General features: G+C 44.9%; 1 protein-coding gene across 7 annotated transcripts in view; it reads right to left on the reverse strand.

The window, feature by feature from the left end:
* LOC120986730 (monocarboxylate transporter 13-like) overlaps positions 1-15766 on the reverse strand; it is a 144714-nt gene that overhangs the window by 118299 nt on the left and 10649 nt on the right. The window lies entirely within an intron of this gene.

The following is a 15766-nucleotide window of genomic DNA, read 5'->3' on the forward strand; positions in this document are numbered from 1 at the left end:
TGTTCTGCCTACTGATGGGACTGTAATCCAGTGGATTCTAATAATCCTGTTTAAAGGGGTATTCCCACCCGAGACAAGTAAGGTAATCCGTAAAGACGCGTCATACACTTCTTAGGTGGAGAAGGGACCGGGTCCATCAGCCTGTCTGCAGAGGTAACACCAGCTGCTGCATCGAAGCAGAAAAATTAGATGTCTGTACACAGTGCGGGATACAAAGAGGTGGAGATGGGTATAATGTCATAGTAAGGGCTCTTTCACACTTGCGTTCTTGTCTTCCGGCATAGAGTTCCGTCGTCGGGGCTCTATGCCGGAAGAATCCTGATCAGGATTATCCCAATGCATTCTGAATGGAGAGAAATCCGTTCAGGATGCATCAGGATGTCTTCAGTTCCGGAACGGAACGTTTTTTGGCCGGAGAAAATACAGCAGCATGCTGCACTTTTTGCTCCGGCCAAAAATCCTGAAGACTTGCCGCAAGGCCGGATCCGGAATTAATGCCCATTGAAAGGCATTGATCCGGATCCGGCCTTAAGCTAAACGTCGTTTCGGCGCATTACCGGATCCGACGTTTAGCTTTTTCTGAATGGTTACCATGGCTGCCGGGACGCTAAAGTCCTGGCAGCCATGGTAAAGTGTAGCGGGGAGCAGCATACTTACCGTCCGTGCAGCTCCCGGGGCGCTCCAGAGTGACGTCAGGGCGCCCCAAGCGCATGGATCACGTGATCGCATTGGACACGTCATCCATGCGCATGGGGCGCTCTGACGTCATTCGGGAGCGCCCCGGGGAGCCGCACGGACTGTAAGTATACCGCTCCCCCGCTCCTACTATGGCAACCAGGACTTTAATAGCGTCCTGGCTGCCATAGTAACACTGAAAGCATTTTGAAGACGGATCCGTCTTCAAATGCTTTCAGTACACTTGCGTTTTTCCGGATCTGGGGTGTAATTCCGGCAAGTGGAGTACACGCCGGATCCGGACAACGCAAGTGTGAAAGAGGCCTTAGGAGATAACATGAAGTCGGGCAGTCAGGGGTAAGACCCACTGGAGAGGAGATGAAGCTGGACATTAGATGTCTGTACACAGTGCTGGATACATAGAGGTGGAGATGGGTATAATGTCATGGTAAGGAGATAACATGGAGTCAGGCAGTCAGGGTAAGACCCACTGGAGAGGAGATGAAGCTGGACATTAGATGTCTGTACACAGTGCAGGATATATAGAGGTGGAGATGGGTAAGGAGATAACATGGATACATAGAGGTGGAGATGGTATAATGTCATGGTAAGGAGATAACATGGAGTCGGGCAGTCAGGGGTAAGACCCACTGGAGAGGAGATGAAGCTGGACATTACATGTCTGTACACAGTGCTGGATACATAGAGGTGGAGATGGGTATAATGTCATGGTAAGGAGATAACATGGAGTCAGGCAGTCAGGGTAAGACCCACTGGAGAGGAGATGAAGCTGGACATTAGATGTCTGTACACAGTGCAGGATATATAGAGGTGGAGATGGGTAAGGAGATAACATGGATACATAGAGGTGGAGATGGTATAATGTCATGGTAAGGAGATAACATGGAGCCGAGCAGTCAGGGGTAAGACCCACTGGAGAGGAGATGAAGCTGGACATTACATGTCTGTACACAGTGCTGGATATATAGAGGTGGAGATGGGTATAATGTCATGGTAAGGAGATAACATGGAGTCAGGCAGTCAGGGTAAGACCCACTGGAGAGGAGATGAAGCTGGACATTAGATGTCTGTACACAGTGCAGGATATATAGAGGTGGAGATGGGTAAGGAGATAACATGGATACATAGAGGTGGAGATGGTATAATGTCATGGTAAGGAGATAACATGGAGTCGGGCAGTCAGGGGTAAGACCCACGGAGAGGAGATGAAGTTGGACATTACATGTCTGTACACAGTGCAGGATACATAGAGGTGGAGATGGTATAATGTCATGGTAAGGAGATAACATGGAGACAGGCAGTCAGGGTTAAGACCCACTGGAGAGGAGATGAAGCTGGACATTAGATGTCTGTACACAGTGCTGGATACATAAAGGTGGAGATGGGTATAATGTCATGGTAAGGAGATAACATGGAGCCAGGCAGTCAGGGTAAGAGCCACTAGAGAGGAGATGAAGCTGGACATTACATGTCTGTACACAGTGCTGGATACATAGAGGTGGAGATGGTATAATGTCATGGTAAGGAGATAACATGGAGACAGGCAGTCAGGGTTAAGACCCACTGGAGAGGAGATGAAGCTGGACATTAGATGTCTGTACACAGTGCTGGATACATAAAGGTGGAGATGGGTATAATGTCATGGTAAGGAGATAACATGGAGCCAGGCAGTCAGGGTAAGACCCACTGGAGAGGAGATGAAGCTGGACATTACATGTCTGTACACAGTGCTGGATACATAGAGGTGGAGATGGGTATAATGTCATGGTAAGGAGATAACATGGAGCTGGGCAGTCAGGGGTAAGACCCACTGGAGAGGAGATGAAGCTGGACATTAGATGTCTGTACACAGTGCTGGATACATAGAGGTGGAGATGGTATAATGTCATGGTAAGGAGATAACATGGAGACAGGCAGTCAGGGGTAAGACCCACTGGAGAGGAGATGAAGCTGGACATTACATGTCTGTACACAGTGCTGGATACATAGAGGTGGAGATGGTATAATGTCATGGTAAGGAGATAACATGGAGACAGGCAGTCAGGGGTAAGAGCCACTGGAGAGGAGATGAAGCTGGACATTAGATGTCTGTACACAGTGCTGGATACATAGAGGTGGAGATGGGTATAATGTCATGGTAAGTAGATAACATGGAGACAGGCAGTCAGGGGTAAGACCCACTGGAGAGGAGATGAAGCTGGACATTACATGTCTGTACACAGTGCTGGATACATAGAGGTGGAGATGGTATAATGTCATGGTAAGGAGATAACATGGAGCTGAGCAGTCAGGGGTGAGACCCACTGGAGAGGAGATGAAGCTGGACATTAGATGTCTGTACACAGTGCTGGATACATAGAGGTGGAGATGGTATAATGTCATGGTAAGGAGATAACATGGAGTCGGGCAGTCAGGGGTAAGACCCACGGAGAGGAGATGAAGTTGGACATTACATGTCTGTACACAGTGCAGGATACATAGAGGTGGAGATGGTATAATGTCATGGTAAGGAGATAACATGGAGACAGGCAGTCAGGGTTAAGACCCACTGGAGAGGAGATGAAGCTGGACATTAGATGTCTGTTTACAGTGCTGGATACATAAAGGTGGAGATGGGTATAATGTCATGGTAAGGAGATAACATGGAGCCAGGCAGTCAGGGTAAGAGCCACTGGAGAGGAGATGAAGCTGGACATTACATGTCTGTACACAGTGCTGGATACATAGAGGTGGAGATGGTATAATGTCATGGTAAGGAGATAACATGGAGCTGAGCAGTCAGGGGTAAGACCCACTGGAGAGGAGATGAAGCTGGACATTAGATGTCTGTACACAGTGCTGGATACATAGAGGTGGAGATGGTATAATGTCATGGTAAGGAGATAACATGGAGACAGGCAGTCAGGGTTAAGACCCACTGGAGAGGAGATGAAGCTGGACATTAGATGTCTGTACACAGTGCTGGATACATAAAGGTGGAGATGGGTATAATGTCATGGTAAGGAGATAACATGGAGCCAGGCAGTCAGGGTAAGACCCACTGGAGAGGAGATGAAGCTGGACATTACATGTCTGTACACAGTGCTGGATACATAGAGGTGGAGATGGTATAATGTCATGGTAAGGAGATAACATGGAGCTGAGCAGTCAGGGGTAAGACCCACTGGAGAGGAGATGAAGCTGGACATTACATGTCTGTACACAGTGCTGGATACATAGAGGTGGAGATGGTATAATGTCATGGTAAGGAGATAACTTGGAGCTGAGCAGTCAGGGGTAAGACCCACTGGAGAGGAGATGAAGCTGGACATTAGATGTCTGTACACAGTGCTGGAGCCCTTTAAAAGTTGCAGTGTCCAGTGATAGTCCTTGCCTCCTCTCATTTAGCAGGTCACCTGATTGTTAAAGTTAACTCTTTCATTTTTCTTATACTCCAGTCACATCCAGAGCATTTGTCTCGATTCCAATGTTACATTATATAGAGCTCTACTCAAATCACATCCAGAGCTGTCATTTCCATTTCAATATTACCTTAGAGCACTTCTCCAGTCACATCCAGAGCTGTTGTCTCCATTCTAATGTCACTTTAAATAATGTAACGCTGTTTCCGGGTCACAGTGACCCTGGTGCTTGGCATTGCTCAATCGGTTAATAATTGATGGTGTCGAGCACCTCAGTCCAGGGGTGCAGCTTTTACAGATGGAGGAACCTAAATCTGTCAATTATTTACCGCCATCGTCTTCCTTCACCAGATCCTCTTTTAACGCTTCTGAGGCCTGCATGATGGGGGATCCCTCAGGTGTTCTGCCTACTGATAGGACTGTAATCCAGTGGATTCTAATAATCCTCTTTAAAGTGGTATTCCCACCAGAGACCCGTAAGGTAATCCGTAAAGACACGTCATATACTTCTTAGGTGGAGAAGGGGCTGGGTCCATCAGCCTGTCTGCAGAGGTAACACCAGCTGCTGCATCCAAGCAGAGAATGAACGGAGAGGTGACCGGGCGCGTGACATGAGAGGTGACCTATGAGGAGAGAGAGAGATGTGCAACGTAGAACCAGACAGTGAGGGATAAGATCCACTGGAGAGGAGATGAAGCTGGATATTACATGTCTGTACACAGTGCTGGATACATAGAGGTGGAGATGGGTATAAAGTCATGGTAAGGAGATAACATGGAGACAGGCAGTCAGGGGTAAGACCCACTGGAGAGGAGATGAAGTTAGACATTAGATGTCTGTATACAGTGCTGGATACATAGAGGTGGAGATGGATACAATGTCATGGTAAGGAGATAACATGGAGCTGAGCAGTCAGGGGTGAGACCCACTGGAGAGGAGATGAAGCTGGACATTAGATGTCTGTACACAGTGCTGGATACATAGAGGTGGAGATGGGTATAACGTCATGGTAAGGAGATAACATGGAGCTGAGCAGTCAGGGGTAAGACCCACTGGAGAGGAGATGAAGCTAGACATTAGATGTGTGTACACAGTGCTGGATACATAGAGGTGGAGATGGATACAATGTCATGGTAAAGAGATAACACGGAGCCGGGCAATCAGGGGTAAGACCCACTGGAGAGGAGATGAAGCTGGACATTAGATGTCTGTACACAGTGATGGATACATAGAGGTGGAGATGGTATAATGTCATGGTAAGGAGATAACATGGAGACAGGCAGTCAGGGGTAAGACCCACTGGAGAGGAGATGAAGCTAGACATTAGATGTGTGTACACAGTGCTGGATACATAGAGGTGGAGATGGATACAATGTCATGGTAAAGAGATAACACGGAGCCGGGCAATCAGGGGTAAGACCCACTGGAGAGGAGATGAAGCTGGACATTAGATGTCTGTACACAGTGATGGATACATAGAGGTGGAGATGGTATAATGTCATGGTAAGGAGATAACATGGAGCTGAGCAGTCAGGGGTAAGACCCACTGGAGAGGAGATGAAGCTAGACATTAGATGTGTGTACACAGTGCTGGATACATAGAGGTGGAGATGGATACAATGTCATGGTAAGGAGATAACACGGAGCCGGGCAGTCAGGGGTAAGACCCACTGGAGAGGAGATGAAGCTGGACATTAGATGTCTGTACACAGTGCTGGATACATAGAGGTGGAGATGGGTATAATGTCATGGTAAAGAGATAACACGGAGCCGGGCAGTCAGGGGTAAGACCCACTGGAGAGGAGATGAAGCTGGACATTAGATGTCTGTACACAGTGCTGGATACATAGAGGTGGAGATGGTATAATGTCATGGTAAGTAGATAACATGGAGACAGGCAGTCAGGGTTAAGACCCACTGGAGAGGAGATGAAGCTGGACATTAGATGTCTGTCCACAGTGCTGGATACATAGAGGTGGAGATGGTATAATGTCATAGTAAGGAGACAACATGGAGCCGAGCAGTCAGGGGTAAGACCCACTGGAGAGGAGATGAAGCTGGACATTACATGTCTGTACACATTGCTGGATACATAGAGGTGGAGATGGGTATAATGTCATGGTAAGGAGATAACATGGAGCTGAGCAGTCAGGGGTGAGACCCACTGGAGAGGAGATGAAGCTGGACATTACATGTCTGTACACAGTGCTGGATACATAGAGGTGGAGATGGGTATAACGTCATGGTAAGGAGATAACATGGAGCTGAGCAGTCAGGGGTAAGACCCACTGGAGAGGAGATGAAGCTAGACATTACATGTCTGTACACAGTGCTGGATACATAGAGGTGGAGATGGGTATAACGTCATGGTAAGGAGATAACATGGAGCTGAGCAGTCAGGGGTGAGACCCACTGGAGAGGAGATGAAGCTGGACATTACATGTCTGTACACAGTGCTGGATACATAGAGGTGGAGATGGGTATAACGTCATGGTAAGGAGATAACATGGAGCTGAGCAGTCAGGGGTAAGACCCACTGGAGAGGAGATGAAGCTAGACATTAGATGTCTGTATACAGTGCTGGATACATAGAGGTGGAGATGGTATAATGTCATGGTTAAAGAGATAACACGGAGCCGGGCAGTCAGGGGTAAGACCCACTGGAGAGGAGATGAAGCTGGACATTAGATGTCTGTACACAGTGCTGGATACATACAGGGAGTGCAGAATTATTAGGCAAGTTGTATTTTTGAGGATTAATTTTATTATTGAACAACAACCATGTTCTCAATGAACCCAAAAAACTCATTAATATCAAAGCTGAATATTTTTGGAAGTAGTTTTTAGTTTGTTTTTAGTTTTAGCTATTTTAGGGGGATATCTGTGTGTGCAGGTGACTATTACTGTGCATAATTATTAGGCAACTTAACAAAAAACAAATATATACCCATTTCAATTATTTATTTTTACCAGTGAAACCAATATAGCCACCTTTCTTTGCAAGGACACTCAAAAGCCTGCCATCCATGGATTCTGTCAGTGTTTTGATCTGTTCACCATCAACATTGCGTGCAGCAGCAACCACAGCCTCCCAGACACTGTTCAGAGAGGTGTACTGTTTTCCCTCCTTGTAAATCTCACATTTGATGATGGACCACAGGTTCTCAATGGGGTTCAGATCAGGTGAACAAGGAGGCCATGTCATTAGATTTTCTTCTTTTATACCCTTTCTTGCCAGCCACGCTGTGGAGTACTTGGACGCGTGTGATGGAGCATTGTCCTGCATGAAAATCATGTTTTTCTTGAAGGATGCAGACTTCTTCCTGTACCACTGCTTGAAGAAGGTGTCTTCCAGAAACTGGCAGTAGGACTGGGAGTTGAGCTTGACTCCATCCTCAACCCGAAAAGGCCCCACAAGCTCATCTTTGATGATACCAGCCCAAACCAGTACTCCACCTCCACCTTGCTGGCGTCTGAGTGGGACTGGAGCTCTCTGCCCTTTACCAATCCAGCCACGGGCCCATCCATCTGGCCCATCAAGACTCACTCTCATTTCATCAGTCCATAAAACCTTAGAAAACTCAGTCTTGAGATATTTCTTGGCCCAGTCTTGACGTTTCAGCTTGTGTGTCTTGTTCAGTGGTGGTCGTCTTTCAGCCTTTCTTACCTTGGCCATGTCTCTGAGTATTGCACACCTTGTGCTTTTGGGCACTCCAGTGATGTTGCAGCTCTGAAATATGGCCAAACTGGTGGCAAGTGGCATCTTGGCAGCTGCACGCTTGACTTTTCTCAGTTCATGGGCAGTTATTTTGCGCCTTGGTTTTTCCACACGCTTCTTGCGACCCTGTTGACTATTTTGAATGAAACGCTTGATTGTTCGATGATCACGCTTCAGAAGCTTTGCAATTTTAAGAGTGCTGCATCCCTCTGCAAGATATCTCCCTATTTTTGACTTTTCTGAGCCTGTCAAGTCCTTCTTTTGACCCATTTTGCCAAAGGAAAGGAAGTTGCCTAATAATTCTGCACACCTAATATAGGGTGTTGATGTCATTAGACCACACCCCTTCTCATTACAGAAATGCACATCACCTAATATGCTTAATTGGTAGTAGGCTTTCGAGCCTATACAGCTTGGAGTAAGACAACATGCATAAAGAGGATGATGTGGTCAAAATACTCATTTGCCTAATAATTCTGCATGCAGTGTAGAGGTGGAGATAGGTATAACGTCATGGTAAGGAGATAACATGGAGCTGAGCAGTCAGGGGTGAGACCCACTGGAGAGGAGATGAAGCTGGACATTACATGTCTGTCCACAGTGCTGGATACATAAAGGTGGAGATGGGTATAATGTCATGGTAAGGAGATAACATGGAGCTGAGCAGTCAGGGGTAAGACCCACTGGAGAGGAGATGAAGCTGGACATTACATGTCTGTACACAGTGCTGGATACATAGAGGTGGAGATGGGTATAATGTCATGGTAAGGAGATAACATGGAGCTGAGCAGTCAGGGGTAAGACCCACTGGAGAGGAGATGAAGCTGGATATTACATGTCTGTACACAGTGCTGGATACATAGAGGTGGAGATGGGTATAATGTCATGGTAAGTAGATAACATGGAGACAGGCAGTCAGGGTTAAGACCCACTGGAGAGGAGATGAAGCTGGACATTAGATGTCTGTCCACAGTGCTGGATACATAGAGGTGGAGATGGTATAATGTCATAGTAAGGAGATAACATGGAGCCGAGCAGTCAGGGGTGAGACCCACTGGAGAGGAGATGAAGCTGGACATTAGATGTCTGTACACAGTGCTGGATACATAAAGGTGGAGATGGGTATAATGTCATGGTAAGGAGATAACATGGAGCTGAGCAGTCAGGGGTAAGACCCACTGGAGAGGAGATGAAGCTGGACATTACATGTCTGTACACAGTGCTGGATACATAGAGGTGGAGATGGGTATAATGTCATGGTAAGGAGATAACATGGAGCTGAGCAGTCAGGGGTAAGACCCACTGGAGAGGAGATGAAGCTGGACATTACATGTCTGTACACAGTGCTGGATACATAGAGGTGGAGATGGGTATAATGTCATGGTAAGGAGATAACATGGAGCTGAGCAGTCAGGGGTGAGACCCACTGGAGAGGAGATGAAGCTGGACATTACATGTCTGTACACAGTGCTGGATACATAGAGGTGGAGATGGTATAATGTCATAGTAAGGAGATAACATGGAGCCGAGCAGTCAGGGGTGAGACCCACTGGAGAGGAGATGAAGCTGGACATTACATGTCTGTACACAGTGCTGGATACATAGAGGTGGAGATGGGTATAATGTCATGGTAAGGAGATAACATGGAGCTGAGCAGTCAGGGGTGAGACCCACTGGAGAGGAGATGAAGCTGGACATTACATGTCTGTACACAGTGCTGGATACATAGAGGTGGAGATGGTATAATGTCATGGTAAGGAGATAACTTGGAGCTGAGCAGTCAGGGGTAAGACCCACTGGAGAGGAGATGAAGCCGGACATTACATGTCTGTACACAGTGCTGGATACATAGAGGTGGAGATGGTATAATGTCATGGTAAGGAGATAACCTGGAGCTGAGCAGTCAGGGGTGAGACCCACTGGAGAGGAGATGAAGCTGGACATTAGATGTCTGTACACAGTGCTGGATACATAGAGGTGGAGATGGTATAATGTCATGGTAAGGAGATAACATGGAGCTGAGCAGTCAGGGGTGAGACTCACTGGAGAGGAGAGAAAGAAGTGACCTTGTAGAAATGAAAGAATGCAATATAGAAGAGGAATAGAATCCTGGTTGACCTAGTTTGTAGACGACAACGAGCTGGTTATGGTTAAATATCTCAAGAAACTCCAGCATGAAGTAATGATGATGGTACTCACCATGATCGAATTTATAGTGGATAATATAGGACACTAAAAATGAAAACAAAACTTCTTTATTTGTTCTCAACATGAAAATTTTAAAAAATGGGCTAAAACAAGGGAGTCCACTCCCACACACAATATAACTTTGGGGCTAATGTGAACCTCATCTACAGTGATGTGCTCTGTGGCACCTCCACCAAAAAATATAAATTGGGAGTCAGGAACATCCATCCTAACACTGTCCTGAGTTGTAGTTTTGTCCCGTTGAGACTCAGAAGTAACTCAGTATCTATGCCTCTCCTTATAGGTATAGACGTCCTCCTGATGGACATCAGCAGCTAAAAGCAGGGGAAGTCAACTAGGACTATTGTGACATCAGCCCCAGTGTTGTAAGAAAGGTTCAGTCTCCCCACACGCTCCTGTTATATAGCTGAGGACTAGAACACCAGTTGTCCCTATGAACTGCTCGAAGTAAGGCTGCTAACCTCTGCTAGTCATCCACATCCACGCATTTCCAGCATATCCATCTGGAGCCTTCATAGATAGATGTAGCTGAGATTTAAACGTGGTTTAGTAGGGCATTACCGCGCACTCCATGTTCATAGTGCTAGCGGCATGTCCGGCACTAAAGCGGCCACAGCGATTCAGGATATTTAAACCCGTGAGTCACGCCCATAATTCCGGCTGACCAATACAGTGGCAGGTGTCATGGAGGGGGAGTGTCCCCTGACACTGTACTGAGGTACAGTACTGAGGTACTCTTGTCAAGTGTTCCCTCTAAGCTGCGCGGGTGAGCGGCTGCGCAGCAATTATCGTGCCCCCAGACACAAGTTTAATAAGTCTGCACAGCGGCCGCTTACCCTGCTTGCAAAAAATGCCCACACTTGCCCACGCTCATGATGAGTCTGACTTCTTCAAAACTTCCTCCTGTGCAGCTCAGCGGGGTGCCGCCTACCACATATTCCCGCGCTACTGCTGCCTCCTCCTTCATTTTCTGACCGAAGAGGAGGAGCAGCAGCAGTGCACAGGACGCGGTAATGTGGAGGCGGCGTCATCTTAGAAGCTAGACTCCGTCCTGAGACTGAGAGCTGCCCGCTGCGCCGGCTACATAAGTATGCTGGGGGCAGACCTGGAGGGCGTGAAACCACTGGCAGGAACACAAGGGGTGAAACCACTGGCAGGAACACACCATCCCATCCCAGTGATAGTCCGCAGAACACACCATCCCATCCCAGTGATAGTCTGCAGAACACACCATCCCATCCCAGTGATAGTCTATTACTGGGGTGGTGTGTTCCTGCCAGTGGTTTCACCCCTTGTGTTCTGCAGCAGCATTCCCTCCACCTATATAACGCCTATACCTATACAGTCTACACCCTATATATATATATATGTACAGTACAGACCAAAAGTTTGGACACACCTTCTCATTCAAAGAGTTTTCTTTATTTTCATGACTATGAAGGCATCAAAACTATGAATTAACACATGTGGAATTATATACATAACAAACAAGTGTGAAACAACTGAAAATATGTCATATTCTAGGTTCTTCAAAGTAGCCACCTTTTGCTTTGATTACTGCTTTGCACACTCTTGGCATTCTCTTGATGAGCTTCAAGAGGTAGTCCCCTGAAATGGTTTTCACTTCACAGGTGTGCCCTGTCAGGTTTAATAAGTGAGATTTCTTGCCTTATAAATGGGGTTGGGACCATCAGTGGCGTTGAGGAGAAGTCAGGTGGATACACAGCTGATAGTCCTACTGAATAGACTGTTAGAATTTGTATTATGGCAAGAAAAAAGCAGCTAAGTAAAGAAAAACGAGTGGCCATCATTACTTTAAGAAATGAAGGTCAGTCAGTCACCCGAAAAATTGGGAAAACTTTGAAAGTAAGGGCTATTTGACCATGAAGGAGAGTGATGGGGTGCTGCGCCAGATGACCTGGCCTCCACAGTCACCGGACCTGAACCCAATCGAGATGGTTTGGGGTGAGCTGGACCGCAGAGTGAAGGCAAAAGGGCCAACAAGTGCTAAGCATCTCTGGGAACTCCTTCAAGACTGTTGGAAGACCATTTCAGGGGACTACCTCTTGAAGCTCATCAAGAGAATGCCAAGAGTGTGCAAAGCAGTAATCAAAGCAAAAGGTGGCTACTTTGAAGAACCTAGAATATGACATATTTTCAGTTGTTTCACACTTGTTTGTTATGTATATAATTCCACATGTGTTAATTCAGAGTTTTGATGCCTTCATAGTCATGAAAATAAAGAAAACTCTTTGAATGAGAAGGTGTGTCCAAACTTTTGGTCTGTACTGTATATATACACACACACAGTCTACACCTATATACAGTCTATACCTATGTACAGCCTATATTTATACACAGTCTACACCTACAGTTGTGTTAAAAATAATAGCAGTCAGACATGACTAACCTGATCAATCACTGTTTTTGGTAGAAATGATATTTCTACATGGCAAATAATTTACTAGCAGGTGTAGTAGAGTAATAGAAACCCAACAGACCCGACAGTCAGGACCCGCATGCTGCTGATTCTGTGTAATTCAATCACTTATTGAAAGGGGCATGTTCAAAATAATAGCAGTGTGGAGTTCAATGAGTGAGGTCATTCATTCTTTGATAAACAGGTGGCAATTATTGCCCTTATTTAAGGAAGGAAGGCAGCAGATGTTGTACCTGCCGGTTACAGCGCATTTCTCTCTGAAATTCTGAGGAACATGGGTCGTTCCAGACATTGTTGAGAAGAACAGCGTACATTGATTAAAACGATGATTGGAGAGGGGAAAACATATAAAGAAGTGCAGAAAATGATCGGCTGCTCAGCTAAAATGATCGCAAATGCTTTAAAATGGCGACCAAAACCTGAAAGACGTGGAAGAAAGCGAAAAACTACCATTGGAATGGATAGAAGAAAAGCCAAAATGGTGAGGACTCGGCCAACAATCAGCTCCAGGAAGATGAAGAAGGTGTAAAGTTCCCTGTGAGTCCTGTTACAAGGAGAAGACCCCTATGTGAGGCCGAGCGATCTGCAAGAAGCCCCCGCAAAGTCCCACTGCTGGAAACAAGACGTGTGCTGAAGAGCTTACAATCTGCCAAAGAGCCCATTGACGTCCTGAAGAGACCTTCTGTGGACTGATGGAAGTGAGATGGTTCTGTTTGGGTCTAGTGGCCGGAGACAGTTTGTCAGACGACCACCAGACACTGAATTCAGCCCCAGTAGACTGTGAAGACAGTAAAGCATGGTGGACAACCATCATGAGATGGGGATGTGTCTCAGACTACGGTGTTGGGCCTATTTATCGCAGACCAGGGATCATGGATCAGTCTGAATCCATCAGAATACTGGAAGAGGTCATGCTGCCTTATGCTGAAGAGGAAATGCCCTTGAGATGGGTGTTCCAACAAGACAACGACCCCAAACACTCCAGTAAACGGGCAACATCTTGGCTCCAGACCAACAAGACTGACGTTACGGAGCGGCCGGCCCGATCTCCGGATCCTAATCCAATAGAAAACTTCTGGGTGACATCAAAAATGCAGTTTCTGAGGCAAAACCAAGAAATAGAGAAGAACTGTGGAATGTGGTCGGATCCTCCTGGGCTGGAGAACCTGGTCACAGGGGCCGAAGGTGGTGACTCCGAGCAGCACAGACGTCCAGCAGTTCTCAGAGACAGCGGGTATACAACTGAGTATTAGGGACGGGATTCAGAGGGAAGGAAATCTACAGACATTTCTCCGTTTATAGAGTGAATGTTTGAGATTGTAAAGAAGAAGACAAACACTGCTATTTTTTTGAACAGTCTAATATCCACTTTTCTTCCATTTTTTTAGAGGAACAACACAAATGTGATATATTTTACTTCATGTTTTGATTTGGAATAGAAGGTGTAGTGTTCCCAAGGCATCTGTGTGGATGGAGATAGAAGCTACTAGAAGGATTCTGAGCTTTAGTCACTTTTTTAAACACACTGCTATTATTTTGAACAACTGTATATACAGTCTATACCTTTATACACCTATATCTATATACAGCCTATATCTATACACAGTCTACACATATACACAGCCTATATCTATACACAGTCTATACCTATATACAGTCTACACCTATGTACAGCCTATATCTATATACAGGCTACACCTATATACAGTCTATACCTATATACAGCCTACACTTATATACAGCCTATATCTATATACAGTCTACACCTATGTACAGCATATACCTATATACAGCCTATACACAGTCTACACCTATATACAGTCTACACCTATATACAGTCTATAGCTATATACAGTATATACCTATATACAGCCTATATCTATATACAGTCTACACCTATATACAGTATACACCTATATACAGTCTACACCTATATACAGTATATACCTATATACAGCCTATATCTATACACAGTCTACACCTATGACAGCCTGTATCTATATACAGTCTACACCTATATACAGTCTACACCTATATACAGTCTATAGCTATATACAGTATACACCTATATACAGCCTATATCTATATACAGCCTACACTTATATACAGCCTATATCTATGTACAGCCTATACCTATGTACAGCCTATACCTATATACAGCCTATACCTATATACAGTCTACACCTATATACAGTCTACACCTATATACAGCCTACATCTATACACAGTCTACACCTATGTACAGCCTATATCTATATACAGTCGACACCTATACACAGTCTACACCTATATACAGTCTATATCTATATACAGTCTACACTCATATACAGCCTATACCTATATACAGTCTACACCTATATACAGTCTACACCTATATACAGCCTATATCTATATACAGTCTACACTTATATACAGCCTATACCTATATACAGTCTACACCTATATACAGCCTATATCTATTTACAGTCTACACCTATATACAGCCTATACATATATACAGTCTATACCTATATACAGTCTATACCTATATACAGCCTATATCTATATACAGTCTATACCTATATACAGCCTATACCTATATACAGCCTATACCTATATACAGTCTACACCTATATACAGCCTATATCTATTTACAGTCTACACCTATATACAGCCTATACATATATACAGTCTATACCTATATACAGTCTATACCTATATACAGCCTATATCTATATACAGTCTATACCTATATACAGTCTATACCTATATACAGCCTACATCTATACACAGTCTACACCTATGTACAGCCTATATCTATATACAGTCGACACCTATACACAGTCTACACCTATATACAGTCTACACCTATATACAGCCTATACATATATACAGTCTACACTTATATACAGCCTATACCTATATACAGTCTACACCTATATACAGCCTATATCTATTTACAGTCTACACCTATATACAGCCTATACATATATACAGCCTATACCTATGTACAGTCTACACCTATATACAGCCTACACATATATACAGCCTATGTCTATTCACAGTCTACACCTATATACAGCCTACACATATATACAGCCTATATCTATTTACAGTCTACACCTATATACAGCCTATACATATATACAGTCTACACTTATATACAGCCTATACCTATATACAGTCTACACCTATATACAGCCTATATCTATTTACAGTCTACACCTATATACAGCCTATACATATATACAGCCTATATCTATTTACAGTCTACACCTATATACAGCCTATACCTATATACAGCCTATACCTATGTACAGTCTA

This window comes from Bufo bufo, chromosome 1 (assembly GCF_905171765.1).
Source record: "Bufo bufo chromosome 1, aBufBuf1.1, whole genome shotgun sequence".
In the NCBI taxonomy this organism is placed as follows: Eukaryota; Metazoa; Chordata; class Amphibia; order Anura; family Bufonidae; genus Bufo; species Bufo bufo.